Here is a 25,891-nt window from a genome sequence, read left to right as displayed (position 1 = left end):
AAGAGTCCTACCTTCTTTCCTTATAAATAGATGACACCATATTTTCACAACTTTTAGATATCATTATTCTGCTTAAAAATAGAAAGACTTTTATTCTCTAAGAATTAAATATATTTTCTAGAAGAACGATTATGCCAGTTTCTATTTTGAAAAGAGAATTTTCATTTTCACCCAAAAAGAAAAAAAAAACTATTTCTAGTTTCTGTGTTTTATTCATTTTGTTCGAAGCAATTCGTGTTACAAAAATAACAGAAAAGATTGTTTGGTTGAAAGCCAGGAACGACAAAGATCCATCTATTCGAAAACACTTGTATGACTTCGGTCTAGGGTTTATTGCTATAAATATCACAAATTAGATGGGTTTTTAAAATTTTAAATTTCTACCATGCAAGAAAATCATTTTCGAACTAGATTTTTTTTCCAACAATTGGTATCAAAGCCAAGTTGTGCTATGTTTATTGTGTAAACCAAGACCGAACTTCTCTCTTGTTCATGTATGATTATATTTCATAATGTGGCATTCTCGTAATTGTATGCATGCTTAGAGGAATATATACAAATGAATGTATGATATCATTTTATTATTTTATTATTATAGATGATAAAGTAATTTTCTTAAAATTGTGATTCCTATAAATTTAAATGTATTTTATTATTATCTCGGGTATGTATATTTTAGATCATGAACTATCATCTCCATGCAAAGTTTTATTTTATAATTTATTTAGAATAAAACATATGATCCGAAATTGGACATAGGAATTTTGTAACCTAATTTTCTAGGTGAAACCCGAAAAACTAAAGAGCATCCAAACTGATCGAGATGACACACTCTCGACCTAACCAAACCGACAGCTGGCCAACGGTGTCTGGTGGTGGTTTGACAGAAGTGACTGCACAAAAATGGTGGTGGCAAGATGATGAAGATAAAAACATGAATCGGTACTACAATAGAGGTCTGTGTTGGCAAAACTGAAGACCCAAAGTATGCTTTTGGGTAAATTTATTAATTTTTATTTTTCTATGATAGAATCATGGAAATTTTTTCTGGTCAAAGTCATTTAATTTTATGCTTTTAATTTAATGGATAAGAATGATGATAATTATCTGACTGCGAATATATGTTCACACATATCTGAGATAGGCATGCCATAAAATGTCACATGTATTTATCATGCATATATTAATCATTCATTATTGAAACTGGACATTAAAAAACCTTGCATGTTTTTAAAATATTTAGCGGGAGAAGGTCCCTATACAATACCTACGTCCTCCACCAAAGGTCTCTTGTGATGGCATGAAAATTTAACTACCACACGGTAGGATTGTCATGTGTATCTCACTGTAGAGATTTCCTGAAAGTAAGTAGAACTCTCTTGTAACCGTATAATAGTTGGACCGGCCTTCATGGTAGGTATTATCATATGATATTTCAAGAATTTCTATCTTTAAAGAGGACAATTAGTCATAGCATGCTACTCGGTGAGATTCTCCCACGATAACTCATTTGTGGTACATGATGCAATAGGTGTTGAATTGATGGTTAGACACTCAAGATCTTTTAGTTAAGTAACTCCCCACGGAGCTCTATTAAGTTAGAATGATGGCCAAAGTGTTACACGATTATTAGTACATGTGAATGCCTAAGGAATTAGGTTCATGTACTAATTGGAAGGAAATTCATGTTCTTACTAATTGATCATAATCAACCCATGGTGGCTTGATTCAATGGGTATAGGAATTATCATTGTAATGACTTACAAATGTTTTCAAGGTTTAATGTAAAATACATGCATCATCTTAATGCATACCGAAATGCTGCAAAATGTTTTCAAACATTTTCTTAATACAAATATATTAATATATGAATGTTTTATTTTAGTTCAAAAATGGCACCAACTCCCTTATTGAGCATACTCATAGAAAAAACTGAACGAAAATAACTTTAAAGAATGAAAAAGGAACCTGATAATCTTTCTAAGCTGTGAAAAAGTTAAAACAATTATTGATAATAAGTGACTGCCACCTAAGCTGAGGCTAAAAAACCCAATAAGAAGTATAATGAGATAACTCGTTGCTATATGCTAGCAAGCATGACCAGCACCCTATATAAGCAACTAGAGAGCCGTAAGACTATCAAAATGATTCTAGATAAGCTAGAAGACATGTTCGGAGGCCAAGCTACCTTGGCTCAACAGTCTGCTATAACTAGCTTGATGAATGCCCAACAAAAGCCTGGTACTTTGGTTAAAGACCATGATAAATCTTATTGGATAATTTTCTGAGGCTATAACAATGAGGCCAATTTGGACCAGAACACACAAATTGAGATGGTGTTCAAGAGCTTGTCTAAGGACTTTGCTGACTTTCGGGCCACATATAACCTTGGCAACAAAAACCTGACGCCTACACAACTCATGAAGGAGTTATAATCCCATGAATTGATGTCGAATGGAGGTCAGCTGGTCTGAAGAATAGAAGCAAAAATAGATGTCACTGCTTCCTAAGAAGGAAAGGGAAAGCACGCTAAGACTGACAATGCTAAGGTCTCTAGGCCACAACAAGTGGGAAGGAAGAGAACTAGAAAGAAAAAAGACTTATCTAAGTCTAAATGCTTCTTTTGCAGTAAGAAGTGGCACTTCAATGCGAACTATAAAGAGTACAAAGAATACCTAGCCACCAAAGGAAAAGCTATGAATTTCTTTATGATAGAAGCTTGTTTAGTGGATGATTTAGTAGACTATTGGGTTATTTATTTGGGAACCACTAATCATGTTTGTATTTCTCTACAAGGGTTCAATGAGACGAAAGATCTTAGAGATAAGAATGTATTGTGGACCAAAAATGGGACAACTGTGAAAACAAAAGCAATGGGAGATGTACATCTTTACTTTGATAAGTTTAGGAAGATTATTTTGAAAGACATTTTCTATGTACCAATTTTAAAAATAAACTTATGTTCAATTGCATGTTTATATAAAGACGGCTTGACCGTGACTTTCAATAATGAAATTGCAATGTTTAGAAATAGCAATCATATTTGTAATGGATGGATGCCAAATAATCTCTATTTTATCAAACCAAATATGTACACACTGCTCAAGATTGAAATATCGAATAAGAAACTTACATCTTCTCACTCTAAAGAGGTGTACATTTGACATTTGAAACTTGCTCATATTAACCAAGAAAGAATCACTAGACTTATGAAAGATGGTATTTTAAGTTCGCTCAAAGAAATCGATCTTCTGAATATGAATCTTGCTTGGAAGGTAAAATGACCAAGGAAATCTTCTAATGCAAAAGGACAAGGGCCCTAAAACCTCTAAAACTTGTGCACATTGATGTATGTGGCCCTATGAGCGTCAGTGTAAGAGGTGGTTACGAGTAGTATCTAAACTTTATTGATGATTATTCCAAATATGGGTATGTATACCTTATGCACTGTAAGAGTGAAACCTTTAATAAATTCAAAGAGTTTCGTCTGGAACTGGAGAAACAAATAGGTTTACCCATAAAGACACTTCAATCTGATCGATATGGGGAATTTTTATCAAATGAGTTCTTAGGGTACCTCATAGAAAATGAGATTCTTTCCCACTTAACTGCGGTGAGAACTCCACAAATGACGTGACAGGGAGAACGGGTCAAACATTGTTAAACATGGCATGTTTAATGTTAAGTTATTCAAAGTTGCCAATCTCTTTTTAGGGATATGCGATACAAATGACTTGCTATTATGAATGATATGAAAACTAAGGTATCATCGAAAAGTCCATACGAATTGTGGCATGAAAAAGAGCCAAACCTTAATCATTTAAGTATTTGGGGATGCCCAACCCACGTATTGGATAAAAATTCGAGGAAGTTGGACTCATGAGTAGAATTATGCATGTTTGTAAGATATCCAAAGGGAACAAAGGGTGGTTTATTTTCTAACCCAAAAAAATAGACTATTATAGTGTCAACTCATGGTACTTGAAGAAAGTTACATGAATGACTTCAAACCTCAAAGTAAAGAGGTATTTGAGGAACATTTTGGAAATATACAAAATTCTACAAAAATGCTTCTAGAACCAACCCTTAATAGTAGACCTGCAAACAATCAACAACATAGGGTGCTTCATCAAAGTACAAGGATCTATCATAAGCTTCAGTTCTTCCAATATGGAGGAAGTGTTTTTAACACTAAGTCTGTCGAACAATATGATGACCACCCACTCATGTATGACGAAGCGGTGCAAAGTGTTGATTCCAAACTCTGGGAAATAACTATGAAAGCTTAAATGGATTCTATGGATTCCAAATTAGTGTGAGAATTTGTAGACTTACCAGAAGGGATAAAACCCATATGGTGTAAGTGGATCTATAAGAGGAAATGAAATGCGGATGGAAAAGTGGAAACTTATAAGGTCAGACTTGTATCAAAAAGATTATACTCAAAAAGAAGAAACTTTTTTTTCTGGTTTCCATGCTCAAGTCAATCCATATATTGTTATCTAATGCAGCGGCTCTCAATTATGAGATCTAGAAAATGGATGCCTAGACAACATTTTTTAAATAGCTATCTTGATGAGGGCATCTATATGATGCAACCCACCAGATATATACCTAAAGGGAATAAGCATGAAGTTTGCAAACTACTTAGATCCATATATGGACTTAAGCAAGCATCTCGCTAATAGATTGGATTTGAGCAAAACGTAGAGGAACCTTGTATTGATAAATGTTTAGGGTATGGAAAGGTGGTCTTTCTTGTTCTTTATGTTGATCACATTCTACTCATTTGGAATGATGTAGGGACATTGTCATCGGTTAAACTGTGCTTATTCCAACAAGTTAGCATGAAGAACTTGGGACAAGCTAATTTTGTTCTAGGCATTCAAGTCCCAAGGGATCCAAAGAATAATGTGATAGCACTGTCTTAAGCTTCATCCATAGATAAGATATTGGAGCATTATTTAATGACTGATTCAAATAAGGGAAATCAACCCTCCATATCAGAATTTAATCTCTCTTTGGAGGATTGTCCTAAGACAACGGAAGAAGGAGAGAGCATGAAAAAGGTTATTTATGCTTCAGCAGTAAGAATGTAACATCTCATGCTCGACCTAAGCGTCGGATCTGGGTATGGAGCACCACAAGAAAATCTGTTGAAGGCACTAAGTTTTTTTTTAATAAATTTGTGATTTGGCCGGTACACATTTTCTAAAACAGTGTACAGATCTACCACAAATTGATGTTGCAAATTATGCATTTCTAATGCACTTAAGGAGCTTTTTCTCAAGTAAAATAGCGTCTTTAGTGCAGTTTTTTGTTATTTTTATATTTTCGGTTAAATAAGTGAAAATGTCTTGCTTTGTCTATTTTGTGAGCCAATTTGGCTGATAGCGCCTTTAAGAGGCCTAACGTGTGTTTAAGTGATGTAATGACGTGTTGAAGGTTAAAAACGAGATAAAATGGCACCAAGGGAAAGGGTATCATGATTTCCAACCTTTGGAATTGTGATACCTCCAACAATATAGAAGAATGAAGAAACCTTTCAGTGGTATCGCAATATCCTCTTTAGGTATCGCGATATCTACCCTCCAAGGAAAACCTCCAAATTTAAATACTGCCTTAGATATTGCGGTATCCTCTTTGGGTATCGCGATATCCACCCTCCAAGGAAGACCCCCAAGTTTAAATAATGCCCGAGATATCGCAATATCCTCTTCTGGGTATCACGATCACTTTTATTATAAAGACAAACTTGGACAAAAAGGGCAGTCTTTGTCTACCCGGCCCACCAATCATACAAGGCCCATGTAAGGGAATTTTTGTCAATAAAAATTCATCTGAATAACTTTAAAACAACCAAAAATTGTTGAGGACGATAGAGACACACATTAGCTTAGTTTTAAGTTTTGTTTTCTCTAGGATTTCTTTAGTTTTTCTCTGCACTTTTCTAGGGTTTTTATTTTTGTCTTCTTCTACCTGAGATTAAAGTTTATTTTTCTGCACTTAGTTCTTGTTCTTGTTGTTCTTAGTGTTAATTAAGTTGCTAAGGTTTATTTACATTTCCAATCCCTATACCTTGCCTTCAAGACATTTTAAGCTTTAGTTTAATGTATTTCAATTTGTTTTACTTTAAATTTGTTAAAGTTTGTTCTTTTTATGTTATTTGCTTTAGATTTTCTAGTTAAATACTTTTGGTTTCATGCTATTTAAGTTTTCTTGCATAAAAGTCTCAACTTTCACAGTTTTCTCAAGCTTTACTTTAATGGTTGTTTTGTTTTCCATTTTTATGTTTATTTTATTTACTTAGGGCATGTGTAGCTAAATCTTTAAGGAGGTTGGTTGATGGAGATGTGGGTAAACTAAAATCTTTGGAAAAAGGACTAAATTGTAACAAGTTGGACTAATTCGAATAGAATTAAGAACTTAGGTAGTGACGCCCCTAAGGGAAAATCAAGATAAAGTGAGATCAGAAGGTAATCTTGTCGCGCAACAATTCATTAGTCCCGAATTAACCGGTGATATTTAAAGATAAACTGGACCTAATTCATCTAAGTCAGTAAAATTGAGATCAGAAGATAAAATTGACTCACTTTGTAATGCCCTAAAAATTTTTTTACGTGATTTGTTAGATTTTTTCATAAATTAGTATTTGTTTCAGTGGTTAAGTGCATTTAATTATGGGTTTCAGGTCTTGGGTTCAAGCCACACTCTTTTGGAAATTTAATTAATTTTTTTCCCTAGGTCTATCTTTGTTCGTTGGCTTAAATATTATTTTTGGTCAATCTGTGATAGAATGAGCCTACTGTTTTGTGTTAAGGTGTTAGTGTCCTTTCAGGCCTTGTGTTCGAATCGCTATGTGAGCAAGTTGATAATATTTTTTACTATTTCTGTTTGGGCTGACCATGTAGTAGTTATGGTCTAATTGAACTCTGTCTGTGGGAAAAATTTGATTAATTATTAGATCCTTGAGTTAGTTTAAAATTGATTTTGTTTTAAATAAATAAATAATAAATTAAAGGATAAGTTTTTTTAAAAAAAACAAGCCCAAAACCCCACTTTTTCTTTCTTTGGTTCCTTAATCCCCATTTCATGCTGCCATTCTGCTACTTGCTTTTGGCAATCTGTTTCATGTTGTTGTTTTTTTCTGTTCTATTCATTTTCTTTTCTTGATTTTTGTTTTGTTACTTTCGATTTGGGCTGCCATTCATCCTTTCTATTCTTAATTGCGATTTGTTTCAACATTGTTACTTCATATTCTTGCTATTTGATCATTGTCCGCTGATTGGGGTTGACACAATTGTTTGACAGGTATTATTTGGATTTTATTTTAACAAAGTTCGATTCAGGTATATCTTTAAATCATGTCGTAAAGTTAGCATTCGAATTGACTGTGATTATATTTCTTTCTTTGGCATGTTTTTAGTGGAGAATCCTAAGACAGTGGGTGATCCTTCTTCGAATTAGTTGTATTAGGACCTGTTACGAACGTTGGTAAGTTTTGAATGCCTAAGAGTTTAATTTTTGGGTTAAAATTGCTTATGTTGAATTATTGTCAAGTGGATTATTTTGGTGAAATTGAGGATTTGGATCTTATTTGGGACGATTAATTGTTGATTTTAGGTGTTGGATATCTTGTGGTTGCAATGGTATCGTGCTGATTCAGCATTGAAGAGTGTTGTGATTGTGTCTGATTCTGGTATGGATGCATCTAGCTTTGTTGTGGATGTATCTGAATGTGCTAATTGTAGTTCTATTGTTGTTGATTACAATTCCCTTGTCTTAGATTATAATTTCCTTGAGCAGATGTATTCCCATATCGGAATGTTGCAGCATTTTGTCCAATATTCTGAGTTCCCCAAGACTGTTGATTGCGTGCAGAATTATTATAAGAGGTGCCATAAGAATTGTTACCGATGTTACTGACATAAAAGGCATTCTCTGCATATTGTGGACAATCTTCATAGTTGTGGTTATCACTGCAAATCTCACAACAAAAGGTAGGAACATCAACTTATTGAGCGACTTGTATAGGTGCAATGTCACTAGTCCCTTGTATATTTTTTATCATATTTGCAAGAGAAGAAACTTGAGCACTAAGTGCAAATATTGTGTCCAGTTCAATAACTTGTGGAGTAGCTTTTGCTTGTGCAGCTCTAGAGATAGGATATTGATAATCATCCTGAGCAATTCTCTCTAGAACTCCAATAGCATTATTATAAGTACAATCCAGCAAAGGTCCATTGGCTAATGCGTCGGCAAGATTCCTCGTGTGTGAATTCAACCCATTATAGAAAATCTCAATTTTTGTTTCCTGTTGAATGTCATGCATGGGACAATGTCGAAGCAAAGATTTATAACGTTCCCATGTGGTGTGAAGATTGTCATCATCCAACTAATGATAATTTGTAATATCATTTTGGAGACGAGCATTTATTGTCAGCGAGTTAAATCACAAAAAAATTGTGTTGCTAGTGCATTCTAAGAATTAATTGATCTGGCAGGAAGCCCAAGGAACCAAGTACGAGCTCTCTTTGCAAGGAATAAGGAAATAATTGCATCTTCAAAGCGTCATCAGGAACACCTTGTTGACTAAAGGAATCACAAATCAATAAAAATGATTTAAGATGTTCTCGTGCATCTTCATACAGTAGTCCAGCATATTGCCCATTAGAATTTAGCATTTGAAACATTACTGGCTTGAGTTATGAATTTCCAGCTTGGATTGCTGGCCTAACAACTCCCGATTGTAAGTCATCCAAGACAAGTACTACAAAATCTTGTATAGTCCTATTTTGTATTTGAGCGTCTTGCTACAACGGTGGGTCATTAGCATTTTGTTGCTGCATCGGGGGTATGACTTCATAGTTTCTTGGTAAAGTCATATTCCTTTGTTCTCGAAGTCTCCTCCGAGCAATTCTTTCAATTTTTGGATCAAAGTTGGAAATAAACTCTGAATTGCTTCGGGTCATACAACACCTAAAATAAAATGTGAAAATAGCGACAAAAAGAAAACAAATTTAGTAACAACTAAATATTATGAAATAAAAACAAACAAAAATAAACATAAAAAAGGTCATCTCTGGCAACGGCGCCAAAACTTGATCTGTTGTTTAACATCATAACAATAATGTGGAAGCGTACACTATCGATGCAAGTATAGTAGACAGATATAAGTCTATCAGATATCAATCCCACGAGGATGGTTGTAGCAATAACTTCATAAATTGTGAGAGTAGGTGTTGAAGCAATAACTTGAAAACAGCAAGATATAATATGATAATGATAAACTGGGATCCCCAACTTGAATATTCAACAAAGTAGTAAGTGCTCACAAGGTATAAAAGGTTAGGTGATCTTCGATGCAATAAATTGTAATGAATATCTTACCAAGCTTAACTTTTATTTTTAAGCAAAGACTTAAACATGTACATTAGCCACACCTTCCGATGATGGCAATGGAACACTATTAATGTAACACCCCTAACCCTTATCCGTTGCTAGAATAGGGTTACGAAGCATTACCAGAGTTTACACATTAAATATAATTAAATTGTATCATTTACCATTGATATCTGAAATCTAACCTATTTAATCATAATGTCCCTTATATGGGCCCTCGAGACCCAATTTATGCATTAGAAACAAGTCGGGACTAGATCGGGAACTCAAACAATTTTTCACGAAATTTCAAAATTTTTCTTAGGTGCAAGGGACACATGCCCGTGTGGCCAGGCCAGTTGGCTCACACAGCCAAGTGACACGGCCGTGTCCCAGGCCATGTGGGCATTCAATGTGAGGCACATAGCCGTGTCCCAGCTCGTGTCTATACCCGTGTAATTCTTTGACTTGAGTCACACGGCCAGCCACACGCCCGTGTGCTAGGTCGTGTGGACAATTTAATTTTCGAGAATTAGGTGCAGGGGACACACGGCCAAACCACACGCTTGTACGCATGGTCGTGTGTCACACACAACTCACATGTCCGTGTCTTTGCCTGTGTGGACAAAAAATAGGTCATTTTCAGGCCACTTTTCTCACCCAATTTGCCTTTCACCTACAACATCATCCAAACACATTCACAAGCCAATTCATAACCCTCAAATCAATGCCAATACCAAGTTTTATGCATGATATATTATCTTATATGTGCAAGTGTTTAAACTTACCAAAAACACATTTATGCTTATAAGCATACTTTATCAATTATGCTAATTCAAAACCATTCATCAATAGGTTTGTATACTTCCCATCATCTTACCATTTTATCACACATCAAACTTGATAAGGCTTTATATAATTACATTAAAATATGCCTTACACTACTCATTCCAATGGCTAGTTACAACCGAAATATTTCTACATTATGCCAAACATAGCTTATACATGCCATTATACCATAAGTTAGCTTTATTTATATACCGAGAAGTCCGGGGGATAGTGTGATGTGTCCCCGACCAAGTTCCAACCTTCATGAGCTTCTGAGTACTATAAAACAAAGAAAATAAAACAAAATAAGCATTTAATGCTTAGTAAGTTGTATAACTGGAAATTTAACTTACCATTCATTTCCTTTAAAGTAAACATACAAAATGCATCCAAGAAATTTGGCTAATAGCCTAAACAACCAATTTCATCAAACATGTTAGTCATTGTAATTCGCACAATTGTCAAGAAACATGAATGAGCTCATCACATAATAACTTTTATATTCACATACTTTTCTTATCATATTTCTATACAACATGTACATTTTCATAACAAATCATCTCAAGTTCAGTTTAGCACATGTTGGAACTTTGCCCTTTGAATTTATTTGAAATATCGATGGACACACATGTAGTACACCTAAAGTGTACAAAACTGTAATCCGTTAATTCATATTCAAGATACTCATTAGATTACATAATCAGGAAGCACTCTCTCGAGCCATATAACAGGAAACTCATGTGAGCCATGTAACAGGAAGCTTATCCGGGCTATAACAGGAAACTCATAAGAGTTTGAAATAGAAAGCTTATGTGAGCTTAACAGGTAACTCCGAAAAGCTATTATTAGGAAGCTTCAAATAGCCAAATATCAAGAAGTTCAAGCGAGTCATATCAGGAAGCTCACAAAGAGCCTATATTGGGACGCTCATAAAGAGCTACGGTATGTCTGCAATATATGTAGGATCAATATCGATCATATAACAGGACGCTTACAAAGAGCTGCGGTATATCCGCAAAACATGCAGGATCAATACCGATCGGGATGCTCGCAGGAACCATGTAATAGGATGCTTGAGAGGGCTTATAACAAGATGCTCTTTCGAGCTATAGTGTGTCCACAACATATGCAAGACCACAACCAATACGGAAATCCTGTGTCCATCGAATTTCATTTATTCAAACGAGACTTATTACTTATCGGGCATTATCGAACATGTGATCAATTTCATATTTTCATAGCATTTATACAATTCAGATATACACAACATTCAATTCAAATATATAAATATACACAAATTAGTTACACGAACTTACCTCGCTACTTACTTGTATATGATTTTCTACTAATTGGACACTTTTTTCTTTTCTTCAATCTAACTCATTATTTGATCTTTCCGGATCTATATAAATGAATTTAGCATCAATTTAACACATTTCATATTCAATTCAATCCAATTTACATCTTAGGCAAAAGTACCATTTTACCCATATACTTTTGATTAATTCCAATTTCATCCCTAGGCTCGAAAAATTAAATTCATGCAATTTATTCCTTATTCCAAGCCTAGCGAATTTTTCATATAACAATAATAGTCCATGTATTTCACAAAATAAAAATTTTCCATAAATTTTACATCTTTTCAATTTAGTCCCTAAATCACAATTTCATGAAAATTTCCTTTACAAAAGTTGTTTATCTATCAACAACCTTTCATTTTCTACCATAAATTTCAAATTTTCAGCATAATCATCCATGGAAAAATTTTAATACTTTGATAACTTTGTAAATTGATCCCCAAAATAGATAGATTATGTTATTACGATCTTGAAAATATAAAAATTACTAAAAACGGGACATGATTACTTACCCAATTAAGCTTGCTTGAAGTTCTTTCTCTTAGCTAGGGTTTCCAAAGAAATTTGCGGAAGATGATGAAAATAAAATTAATTTATTCATTTATTAACCTATCATCTTTTAATTTTCCAACTTTCCAATTTCATACTTTTCTTTAATTATTTTTTTATGGATGAATCATCATAAATATCTACTAACCTTTATTAATGGTCTATTTGTCTTATAAAGACCTCAAGTTTTGAATTCTATAGCTGTTTAATCCCTCTAGCTACTAGAACTCAACTTTTACATTTTATGCAATTTGGTCCTTTCCTACTAATTAAACATGAAATCGGTAAAATTTCCTTGACAAAATTTTCATACGTTATTTCTATCATAATGTAGACCATGCAATAATATTAAAATAAATTTTCTTTTCGAATCGAATTTGTGGTCCCAAAACTACTATTTTGATTTCACTGAAAACGAGCTGTTACATTTAAGAACAAGTGAATTAAATTCCTCTAATCCTCAAGCAACTTCCACTGTCATGCTTGTTAGTTTGAACTGTCACTGCACCTTCCAGTGTCAGTGACCGCAATAACACTTCCGTGCTACAAAATTCAAACCCAAAGATTAAATAGTAGAAGCAAGATTGAATAAAATAACATTTAACCTAGAAATCATGTGCACTTCCATACTAACATGAAATTAAAAATAATCACCAGTATTTAGAAAAGAAAAATAAAAGAAACAAGTGGAGAATACTATTCCTAGACAACTTGACTTGAATCTCTCTATTCCCTCTTGTGTCACACTTAGGGCTCCTTGTCAAAAGCTGGTTTGCATCCCTTTCACGTCGGTTCACCCGTAGGAGACTTAAGTCGCCATAGCCGAAAGCTTCAAAGGATAGGTTGAAGAAGATGATCATCCCAAAAAACTTTATTTTCTTCTTTTTATATGAATATTTTTTTCCCAAATAGCCCAGGTGTCATTTCATCAAAATCATGCTACCTCTGTACGTACAAGTTAGTTGTACCAGACTGGACAGCTCACACATTTTTGTTCCTATTCGAGCAGTTTTCAGGTGTAGCGACAATTCTGGGCGCAATCTGAAAATACTCATGCAGCGACATCAATACCAAAACATGACAAAATTAAGGATAACTAAGATCCACTGAGTTCTAAAATGTAAATTACTGAACTGAAAATGATAAAATATGTGCTAAAGATAACTAAATGGGGACAAATTAACCAATAAGTAGGGAGAAAACATATGTTCTTTCTAGTACTATCAATCATTTTCAAGATGATCCTACCCAATTCGAGTAATTTTCCTAACTTTCAAGTCCAGGTCTTGTTGGCATATTTTCAAGGTTCGACTCGGGTTCGAGAAATTGCATCACTCTTTACACCATATTTAATAAGCATACATAACACACATATCATTTCAATCATCTCTATTATTTTGCTAAATCATAGAGTACACCGATGTTTCATCAATACATGACCATACCGATTTAACAAACATTCTTAGAATTCTCATATTTATGCAGATCAATGCATGCACATTATATCCACATAATCTCAATTCTTACTCAAAAACAACCATTGACTCAGACTGAACTTAGCATAGATCATACAAGCACTACACAACAGCAGAACACCTAAACATGGAGTATAGAAACTCACCTTTCATTCCTTTGCCCTCGATAGCTTGCTAGTCCAAATGCCAGAGCCTCCTTCATCCTAGAAGTTAAGCATGGCAACCACTTATTGGTTAAACCAAAGGTATTCAAACATTAAGATCCAGAGACCATTATTTAGAAACTTATTAAGAGCCCTTACTCTCATTTTTCCTCTAATTCGCGAGTATCGAAAGATAAGAAAGCTTAACAGTTCTTCCTTTTCTCTACTTTCAGACTTCAAATCTCTCAACTACAGCTTCATGCAGAGCTCTCCCAAGTTTTCCTCTTCTTCGGAACAATCGAAGAAGACGATGCAGATAAGAAGAATATGCAAACAAAATTGAGGACTCCTTTAGTAGGAAGACCCCCTTCTCACCAAAATATATACCTCCTCTTGCATGGTCTCCAAATCTCAATTAGCCATCCATCGGCAATCATTGTGTCTCCCACCATGGAACTAGTTGGTTCCATTTTAACCAAACCAGATTTGATATTTAACTATTATAATCCAACCACATAAATTTTTGAATTTTTTGGTAAATCCTGCCAACTTAATACTTTACTCAATTAACTCTCGATTCACACAAGTTCGAGTCTAAAATGAAAACCAGGTGTGACATTTCATAAGCTTGATTAAAGCCCAAATTTAGTTGCAAATCATATTATAAATGTGTTTTAAGTTATAAATGATTGTTTGATTGACATAATTTTTTTTTATTTTCGTCGGTAATTGCTCCGGTAACGTTTGTAGCATTTTGTAGCTCAAGTCTAGCGACCAGACCGGGCGACGGGTGTTATATTTCTTTTTCTCCCTTTCTTTCTTTCCCTTTTTAGTTTTTCTACCATTCAGCCTTCTAATTGTGTAGAAAATTCTACACTTTTATTTTTCTTTCAATTTCATTCTTATCTTATCAACTAATCACATTACAACACATTCATGCTTAAGTACCATTGATTTCTCTCCCCTTTACACCTTATTGCATGAAAAATCTAATCCCATCATTATGTCTCCAAAAATATATTAATAATGGCTAAATTGCATCTAAGCCCCTTTCTCACAAAATGAGAAAATTATACTTTAGTCTTTGTACTTTTCCACTTTATTCAATTTAGTCAATATCTCAATTTTCCAACTCCACGTATCAATATATATATATATATATATATCCATGTCACATTCATAAAAAGTAATTCTTAAAATTTCTTCCCTTTTCCAAAATGGTAAGTTTACACTTTTAGTCCTTCAACTTTTAAAATTTTTCAAGCTAGTTCTTACTAAATTTCATTATTCATGTTTTCTCTCCAAATGCTTAATTCACCTTTAAAATACTTGCCTTTTCTTAGAAACCAAAATTTTAGGGTATTATATTTATTTATAGTGTAGGTGTGAGCTATGGAAGTGTTCTTTACTCAATGTGGGATTTGTAATAAAGTGTTTGCAAAAGAGATTGTTACGTGTCAAAATTGCAATATAAATATAATGTTTATTTCCTTATTTAGCTATAACCTTGTAAAATGTATAATATACTAGTTTTCTTATCCGTGTGATGCACCAAATTACTGAAAGTAAAAATAAAAATTAAATTAAATATATTAGAAATTTTGTAAACATATTGGTGATAAATGTTGGAGAAGAAAATTATTGTAAAATGTTAACGTATAATAAGGTTCATAATGTAATAAATAAGGTGATGTATAATAAATCAAAGTTAAATGAAAATGACATTTAATTGTAAAATTTTAAAGAAAATAGTTTAAGAACTGTAATTCCTTCAAGATCTCCATTATGTTCCATGAAAAAATAACTTAAGCAATTTGTCAAATTATATTTAAGTGTTTGTATTAACTTATATTTGAGTATATTTCCTTTTAGCAGGTAAATAGAAATCGTCTTTTTGTCCTCTTCTAACAGTTTCTTAACATGACGACATTTTCCAACCTAAGAGTACAATTAAAACAATATATCTATCTATATTATCAGTTCTAAAGTTTATATGTCAAACAATTTTAACGAATGCAAAAAGAAATTTATTATGTATTAATGAGTTTAGGTAAAAGTCTGAAATTATTAAGTATCTGTGTCTAGTTCAAATATAAAATAGATTATAATTATATAATAATTTTAACTTAAAAGGTTAAAAATTTTAATTATTTATTTTGAAGGTAATTATTTATTAAATATATTATAAATCAAATATATTTATTAATTAAATGAAACGAAAATATATTAGATCAATTTATTATGGATTAAGCGCTTAAATTTTAAGTAGATAGAGTATTGAATCCCGCTACGCTGGGTATCATGTTTTTTTATGATTTATTTAATTAATAATAATAAATTAGATTTAAAATTCAGAAGCAGAAGTTTTTTTAGGTCTGCTACCCTAGCATGCCTCTGTCTGCTGTTCTCTAGCAGGTTTTAATGTTTCTTAGGTCTTTGTCTAATTTTTTCTTGAATTCTCTTGATTTACGCGGCGCAGTTTTACCGTTCATCAATTTTTATGATTCCAATCATTGTTATTTGTTTCTTTTCGACTATAGAAAAAGAATTGGCATATCTGTCATTAGAAGACGAGGGATACGAAATTTTAGAGGTACAGGAGGACCCTGATTTTGTTCCTGAGGTTTTTGAGCTGAGTCTAGTGGGGTGTTTCCTAATTGCAAGTTTAATTGATTATTCGACAATGAGAAGCACGATGGTAAATTTATGGCATCCAGTTAAAGGGATCCAAATCTCAGGTCTGGGAGAGAAAATGTTTTTATTCAAATTTTTTTCATATAATGGATTTAGAGAGAGTACTAAGAAGATCCCCGTGGACTTTTAATAATCATCTGTTGATGCTACATCATCTGGGGAAGGGAAAAGACCCGCTGAAGGTTCCTTTAATTTTTATAAATTTTTGGGTACAAATTCATGGTGTCCCACCAAGTTTTTTCACTGAGAGTTTAGCACGTCAAATTGGGAGTTTCCTTGGGAATTTTTTGGAGTCCAATGGGACAAATTTGGGTAAAGGAATTTGTACCTATTTGCGCATTAAGGTACAACTGGACATTAGACAACCCTTGAGAAGAAAGAAAAAAGTGATGTTTTCCACTAAATTTTGTTCCTATGTTAACTTCAAGTATAAGCGTTTGACAATATTTTGTTTCTTCTATGGATGATTAGGGCACAATGATCCTTTTTGTCAAGCTAAAATGGCTTTAAGATATGAAGTTGCTAAAATAGGTTGGGATTTGTCTTTAAAGGCTAATTCGGGAAGGGCTCGTGCTATGAGTAGTGTATGGTTACGGGAGGATGGTATGGGGATAAAGGGGGGAATTATTATGGGAGCCAGGAATTAGTTAGGGGCTTTGATCCTATATTAGGAGTTAATTTGGAAGGGGATTTGAACCTTGTGTCTCTATGGAATAGGGGATCATCAAAGGAAAAAGGGCAATTAGAAATGGATCATGATTTAGAGGACAGTTTGATGGTAGAGGGTGATGGGAAAAAGAGACCTCGAAGGGAGGAAGACAGATCCAAAGCAGTGGATGAGTTGAAGACTCTAGTAAGCAAAAACAAGAATGTAGTGGGAAGTAGCCTTTTTATATCGGCGATTGCCAAAGGGCAAGTCGACCGATCGTAATAAAATCATATGTTGGAATGTCCGTGGATTGGAGAGTCCACGGGCTATAAGAAGACTTCGGTATATGTTGGAGTTGCATAATCCCCAAGTAGTCTTCTTTATGGAGACTAAACTATGTTCAATTCAGATGGACCGTGTGAGGAGTTATGGATTTTTTAATGGCATTGACGTCCAAGACGTTGGTTCAAGCAGCGACCTTTATTTTGCTTGGAAGAATGATGTCAAAATCAACCATAGAATTTTTTCTAATGGTCATATTGACGTTGACGTTATTGAAGATGAGATAGGGGTTAGTGGAGGTTAACTGGTTTCTATGGTTCGGTATATGCGCACAACAGAGAGGATTCATGGAGGATGCTGAGAAATTTAGGGCGTGATCAAGAATCTCCATGGTTAGTATGTGGCGATTTCAATGAGATTATGTATGCTACCGAAAAAATGGGGGGTTGCCTAGAGATAAGAGAAGATGGAAGCTTTTAGAGGGGTCTTGAAGGATTGTCAATTGATGGATGTAGGTTTTTCTAGAACAGGGTTTACATGGGAGAGAGGGAATTTACCAGAAACAAATATTAGAGAAAGGCTTGATAGAGGAGTAGCAAATGATAAATGGTTTTCTACGTTTCTCTATGCGCTAGTACAACATCTCCCTCATTCATTTTCTGATCATTGTCCACTTCTTATTCATACAGTTGAGCCTATTTATGGGAGTAAAATGTGTAAATTTTGATTTGAGGCATGGTGGTTGTTAGAGGAATCTTTTATGTCTGAGGTGGAGAATATTTGGAGATCAATGTCAGGTGATTTGTTGAACAAATTGGAAACTCTAAAGAAAGGTTTGATAGAATGAGCTATACAGGTTAGACATCATAAGGAAGGCATTAAGAAAATTTTTGACAAATAAATTAAAAGACTTAAAATTTGGCGGAGCTCATTGATACTAAAATATTGTTGAATTTTGATATGGAGAAAAAGGAGATGTATTAGGAACAAAGAGCACGTGTAAATTGGTTAAAATTGGGTGATAGAAACACTAGTTTTTCCATAAGCATGCGTCTCAACGTAAAAGTGGAAATTCCATTCAACAATTGCAAAATGAGGATGGAAGGGTTATGAATAGTGAGAGTGATATGAAAGACCTTGCTCATAACTATTTTCAAAAGCTCTTTTCTTGGCGTAGAAGATTCAGCTCATATACTATCTGGCATTGAAAGATGTATTTCTAATTAAGACAATTTGATGTTAACGTCGACTTATTCAGAGGATGAGGTATGGTCGACTTTAAAAGACATGGGGCCCGCTAAGTATCAGGGGAAGATGGTTTTCCAGCTTTGTTCTTTCAAAAAGTACTGGTCAGTAATTGGTAAAGACGTCATGACTTTCTGTCTGAATATTCTCAACAAAGGTATGGATTTTGATTCCCTGAACATGACTAATATAGTACTGATTCCAAAATCTCCCATCCCACAAATTTAAGGAATTTTAGACCTATTAGTTTATGCAATGTTCTATATAAAGTGATTACCAAGATGATTGTTAATCAATTTAAAATAGTTCTTCATAGGTGTAATAATAGCGCATAGAATGCCTTTGTTTCAGGTAGGTTGATTTCGGATAATGTGCTGTTAACATATGAAATTTTGCATACTTACCAACAAAAACGAATAGGGAAGAAAGGTTTTATGGCAGTTAAACTTTATATGAGTACGGCGTACGATAGAGTTGAATGGCAATTTCTCCGAGAGATAATAATCCGTATGGGTTCTAATATGGCATGGATAACAACTATTATCAAGTGTGTCTCTTCTGTTTTGTATTCTCTGTCATTAATGGGAAAAGTGGGAGGCTTTTTATGCCAACTAGGGGTATCAGACAAGAGGATCCATTAAGTTTGTTACTTTTCTTTATTTGTAGTGAGCGGCTATCTGCCCTTATGAGGTTGGTTATGAGAGATGGATTGATAAAGAGAGCTAAGGCAAACAGAAGTGGACCACAAATTTCCCACTTGTTTTTTACTAACGATTGCATATTGTTTGGTGAGGCAAATGTTCAAGGGGCTCAAACGTTAAAGTCAGTATTAAGGGAATATGAGAGGTGCTCTGGCCAATACGTCAATTATGAGGAATCAACAATTTTTTATAGCACAAACACCTCTGAGGATAATAGACTTATTGTTTCTAATATTCTAAGGGTAAGATGTTCAAATAATTCTAAAAGATATCTTAGATTACCTAATATGGTGGGCAAAAGCAAAAAGATTTCCTTCCAGAATATTAAGGATAATTTCAAAAAAAGAATTGAAGGCTGGAGTGTGCGTTACTTATCTCAAGGTGGAAAGGAGGTTTTTATTAATGTTGTTTTACAAGCTATTCCCACTTATGCAATTACTTATTTTCTGCTCCCAAAAATGTTGTGTTATGAATTGGGGAACATTGTGGCTAGATTTTGGTGGCAAAAGGGATATGGTAAAAGAGGTATTCATTGGTGCGGGTGGGAGTAGTTATGCGAGCTCAAAGAAAACTGTGGAATGGGTTTTCATAGTTTTGCAAAATTTAATGTTGCCCTTTAGCGAAACAGGGATGGCGTTTAACTAATTACTCAAATTCTCTATTAGCGCGTATTTTGAAAGGTGAGTATTATTCATCCACAGAATTTTTAAATACAAGGTTAGGGAGTCTACCTTCTTATACCTAAAAAAGCATATAGGCTGCGAGGGATCTTCTTCAAAAGGGATTGAGCTGGAAGATTGGGTCAGACCAAAAAGTATCCATCAGAGAAGACATATGGTTACCAAGATCTGTTGGGGGCCGATTAAATGTTAGTTTTAATAATGATGAGGTACAGCTTGTTTCAGATTTGATTTATGCGAATACTAGAGAATGGAAAACTGACCTCATTCTTACTATCTTCCCGGTGGACCTTGCGAATAAAATTTTACAAATTCCTTTGGCAAGAGAAGCTCATGAGGATGTTCAGGTTTGGAGTGGTGAATCTTAGGGAGAGTTCACTGTTCGAAGTGCCTATAAACTATTACAGGGAGGTCATACTATTAATAATTTACAAAACAATCTAAGGGCACGTTTGGTTCGCTGTAATGGAATAGAGGCGTAATAGTAATTCAATTGTTTGGTTGAATGGAATGGAATAGAACTGTAATAGTATTCTTGTGTTTGGTTGAATGGAATGATATTGTAATAGCATAAGGAAAAAAAAACTAAAATGAATGGAATACCCTTAGCAGAATTTTTTTTAGATAGATTATTATTATTATTGTTATTAAATTTTAATAAGATTATTAATATAAATAATAAATAATTTAATCATATTTTAACATAATTATTATTAAATATAATTTAATAAAATATATAATTTAATAAAGTTCTTAATATTAAATATTCTTATATGAATTTACTAAAATCATAATATATATAATACTATAAAATATAATTTAAAATAATTATTATTAAATATAATTTAATAAAATATATAATTTAATAAAATTCTTAATATTAAATATTCTTATATAAATTTACTAAAATCATAATATATAATACTATAAAATATAATTTAAAATAATTATTATTAAATATAATTTAATAAAATACATAATTTAATAAAATTCTTAATATAATTATTCTTATATGAATTTACTAAAATCATAATATATAATACTATAAAATATAATTTAAAATAATTATTATTAAATATAATTTAATAAAATATATAATTTAATAAAATTCTTAATATTTGGTAAAACTTTTTTGTTATACTTATAAAATCTACTCTATTTATAATGGTAGAACTTTCAAAAGCGAAAAAAGAAAAAAGGATTTGAAGCTAAATGTTATTTCGCGACTTCAACTTCCAATTCTAGAAGACTAATTATAAGCTTAAGATATGGTATTAACTGTCTCAAACATATATACAAATTCCTCCCACTCCTCAAACGAATTAATTGTTTGACCATTCAAGGGACTGTTTTTGTTTAGCCATAAAATACATCAATATATATATATTTATGTAATGAGAGTTTTTCATTTACATCCGAGTAAAGTTATTTTAATTTTATATTTCAACTAACTTGACATTTTATCTCCTATATTCTTTTGGAATATTAATTTTATACTAATCTTATACCATTCTTCTATATCATTTTGATTAAATTTAAGCTTAAATCTTATAAAAATAACATGTTTTAATAATAAAATAAAACAAACTTATTTTATTAAATTCCATAAGTTCAACTTAATAAATTGTGGTTCTTTTAAAACGAAAAAGGAAAGCAGGTTATGATATAATTTGGTAAATTAAAATTAGTCAATATCCAAACTTTACATGAATTAAAGCATTTAAAACATGCATTATTTAATAAATTGAAAAACAAATCTATTACATCAATCCATAACAATTAAATTAAAACTTGAATAATAAATGAAAATAATAATTAAAACAAAAAAAACAATAATTCTCGATTAAAACAGTTTACTAGTGTTTGAGAAATTCAATTATCCTTAAAAAACAACACATTAATCATCAAGAAACAATACAACTTCCATGCTTATCAAACTAGCTCAAGGAAGTCAATTGGGAAACTAAGACCTCTTGATTCTCGAATCTTAAACAATACAATTTAATTATTTGTGTCCTATACTTTAAGCAAATATTCTCTCCATTGAAGGTGTAGTAGATCACTTCATGCAAGACAACAAATCAAAAAGCAATTATATAAAGTACAAAATAGAAATCTCTAAGCTTCAAATCTGGAACTTTTTCAAGCGGTGGGTTGGGATCAAGTATGCACAAAACCAAACCACAAACTTGACAATGCATCTCGTAATTTCTGTTATGACTCTTAAATGATAATAAGTAATGAATCTCGAAATTCCTGCTATGCTTCTTCTATACTCCTGATTAGGCTATCCGCATCCAAAAAACTGCTGATCGAACTTAAACCATATCAAATTGACTACAACATATTTAGTGTTCAAATCTGATTTCTGATATCTTCTGTGCAAACAATCTCAAAGTTACGATATGAATTATGTGGTCCTAATCCAAATTCTGAACTAAAACAACTCAACAAATAATCATGAGGCTCACTAATTAAAAGGTAAATCATACATGAAGATTTGACCATTAGTCGCATACAAATTTGACCACTAGTCTCTACTACATAACGAATAATGCGCGAAAAACAACACAACTTTGATTCTCCATGAAAATTAAGCCCCATAAGCAGCCATGTTAGCTGAATATCATATTTTGTTATCCTAGAAGCAAATCCTTAACACCAAAGTTACATGACACAGATAACCACACTTAGCATTAAACCTTAACTTGGGTCATAAAAACCTTGTAAACTACTTCACCATAAAACAAATGCAGCTAAGTTTTAAAGCAAAGTCAATAGTCAAACTATCCTATCTTTTGTTATTAAGATTATCTGTAATTTTCTTTTCTCCTAAAAACAAATATATATATTCATATTCATGGATTAAGCGATCAGCAATGATGTGCAAAAATGTTAGCTTATTTATCCAATAAAATCCATTATCAACAAAATTTAAGATCTTTTAAACCAAACCCACCTCCAAAATCAATTTTTTGAATGAAACAATAAATACCTACAGAACCAAAACTACAATATATTGTAATCGAACAAGAAATGAATCAAACAAGCTAGTCGAAACACTAGTTGCGCATATTCTCAGTAGAAATCAACTCTTACAACTTGATCAATCCCAATTAATCATCAAGAAACAATGGAAACAGTCAAAGAAAAACTTTTCATCTGTTCAATCGAACATGCAATAGAAACAGTCAAAGAAAAGCCCAACCCTAATCATAAGAAAAGAATCAAAATTAGGAGAACAAAAGATTCAGATATCTTTTGGTGAATAATCTTCCCTGCCCTAACCCAAGAAATCGGTTTTAAGCAAAGAGTGAAAAAACATTTTTCGTTCCTGATCAAATGAAAAAAAGAAACGTAGGAGAAGATGAAGCTAAGGGCAGAAATCGGTTTTAAGTTACCAAACGTAAGAAGAAAAATCAATGAAGAAAAGAAGTAAAAAGATTACCTCTGCAATCAATGGAAGGGAAACGTCGAAGAGGATGAAGCTTGATGAGGGCAGAAAAAGATTACCTCCCTTCCCTCTATTGTTTGTCAGTCGCTGCAATAAGTGGAAGATGAAGAAATTGTGAAAACCCTAAACAGAACTGAACTAGTCTTACCCGAGAACTACAAGAAATTGTGAAAACCTACCTTTGGGGAGATGAAGATGAAGGCGAATAGATGCTTGATTTGGGGATATGAAATCCGGAGCAAACTTTTTGGGGAGAAAGAAAGCAGGATATTTTGGTCACAAAATTTTGGGGAGAAGAAATCAATAAACGGTGAATACCAATTCGTTGCCCCCACCCCTGAATACCTATTACAGCTGCTGAGGGAATAAACAAGTAATAGCACAACGGTGGAATAGTAAACGTGAACCAAACAGTGGAATGGGGGTGTAATCACTGTAGCGCGCGGAATAGGCAAGGAATGGAATGGCTATTCATGCCAACCAAACATGCCGTAAGTGATTTTTACAGAAAACTATGGAACTTACAACTTCCCCTCAAAATTAAAACTACAACAGAAGAGTAGTAGTGGATGCAACATGCCCGAGATGTCGTAGAGCTGATGAGAACACTGATCATGTCTTTCGGGTTTGCCCTATATCAGTTGAAACATGGATCAATTTAAAACTATCTTGGACATTATTGAATACGACTCTTTCTAATGGGGAATGGATTACCTGGGTTTTTCAAGTTGGTTCTAGCGAGCAATGCAGACTGTTCTGCCGTGGCCTATGGGCAATTTTGACGGGTCGAAATCAACTCGTACATGAAAGGAAAATAGCCTCTGGTAAGGATATAGCTGATTGGGTTATCAAATATAAAGGGGAGTTGGATGGCTTAGAGACAAGGAAACTTACCAGATCTGGGGGACTGGATTTATGGAAACGCTCCAGTGAGACGAACATCAAAATCAATTTTGATGGAGCTTTTGATTTGCAACAAAAAAAAAATCGGGTTCTGGGGTGATGGCTAGGAATTCATCAGGAAAGATCTTGGCCTCAAAATCAGTTTTACATTCGGCGATGCCATCTTCGTTCACTGCGGAGGCCCATGCCTATTTTTAGGCAATCTGGTTAGGGATTTCGTTGGGCATTGAAATCTGTGGTTATTCAGGGTGATTCACTAACAGTAATAAAGAAATGTAAGGCAACAACACCGGACAAATCTGAAATAGGGGCCCTTATACGAGATATTCAACAACACAAGGGTTATTTCCAACATTTATTTTTTCAATATATTCTTAAATTGGCTAACAGTCTTGCTCATAATCTTGCCACGGAGAGTTTTAAAAAAGGTGAGGAAATTTACCTTCATGGCGAAGTGCCTGATTTTACACGGCGAGTGGCGGAGAGGAAAAGGCAAAGAAATCCAGACTAAAAAGTTTTGCATGTAGAGTTTTCTGAAGAAGGAAATAGGTAGCAGAAGGGTATTATGTTTTTGAAAACTGCTACTGGAAGGCAGTTGGACAGGGTAAATACTAGATAGGATTTTGTTTTAAATTAGGATATTTTGGTTTTTACTTTTCTATTTGCTTTCGTTTATGGGCTAAAGCTGTTTTGCTTCTTTTTGAGCCTCCCGTTTGTTTTTTTTTTCTTTTATTTGTTAATAAAATTCCAGTCCAAGTATTATCTATCAAAAAATTTAAAGTAGATAAAAACACTATTATTTTTACTGATTTAAAAAGTCTAGTTTATTATGATGGATCATATTAGATCAATTAAAATTGCGTAAATGATGTTTTATGTATATTACATTGGTTTAAAAATGTTGTGTGTCAAATAGGTTTTCAATTCATATTTGTACTCACTTAAACTGTATCAATGATATGAACACCTTTAACTAATAAGTCAAATCTTGGAGTTTAAGATAGTTTTGTTATTAATAATAATGTTTAGATGTAATTTTTTAGATACTTAATTTTAAATGGAAATAATTCTAAATGTCAAAATTTTATAATATCAACATAAATATTGATTTAGGACGTTGTAATATATATATGAGATGTGATATGTGATTTAAAAGACACATTTAATTAATTCATATTTTGACATATATAAATATTAAACATAATATAATTTTAAAATTTTAAAATAATAATTGATAAATAAATAAATAAATGAAAACCATAATGATTTATATTTTTTTATGGCTAAGAGCACTATATAAACACATCATAATGAGTACTATTTTGGAATCACCACCATTAAGTGGGTTGCGTAAACACAACAAGGTTAGTATTATATTGGAATTACTGGTTAAAATATCAGGAAAGACCAATTTTTTAAAAGAATAACGGAAATGGGCTAATTTTGTTAAAATTTATGAAAATGGACCAATTTTACAAAAACACGCCCAACAGGTGTCGTTTTCAGGGGAAAGTCAGAAAAGCGCATTTAGCTCAGCGCTTTCTTCCCC

At 33.0% G+C, this 25,891-nt stretch overlaps 1 long non-coding RNA gene across 7 annotated transcripts; it reads right to left on the bottom strand.

Annotated features, from left to right (window-relative positions):
• Positions 1-21,800: 21,800 nt before the first annotated feature.
• On the bottom strand, positions 21,801-24,976 carry LOC105777857 (uncharacterized). 7 transcript variants are annotated; one of them, XR_001128440.2, is made up of 5 exons: positions 24,785-24,975; positions 24,154-24,575; positions 23,619-24,071; positions 23,434-23,526; positions 21,801-23,194 (listed from the first exon to the last, which is right to left on the bottom strand). It is a non-coding gene; the product is annotated as an uncharacterized LOC105777857 (long non-coding RNA). The 7 variants fall into 7 exon arrangements; XR_001128439.2 differs by having other exon boundaries at positions 21,801-23,526; positions 24,154-24,235; positions 24,334-24,575; positions 24,785-24,974; XR_001128435.2 differs by having other exon boundaries at positions 21,801-23,526; positions 24,154-24,260; positions 24,334-24,575; positions 24,785-24,973.
• Between the last annotated feature and the right edge of the window lie 915 nt (positions 24,977-25,891).

This window comes from Gossypium raimondii, chromosome 10, assembly GCF_025698545.1.
Source record: "Gossypium raimondii isolate GPD5lz chromosome 10, ASM2569854v1, whole genome shotgun sequence".
NCBI lineage: Eukaryota > Viridiplantae > Streptophyta > Magnoliopsida > Malvales > Malvaceae > Gossypium > Gossypium raimondii.
This window is presented reverse-complemented; position numbering and strand designations above follow the sequence as displayed.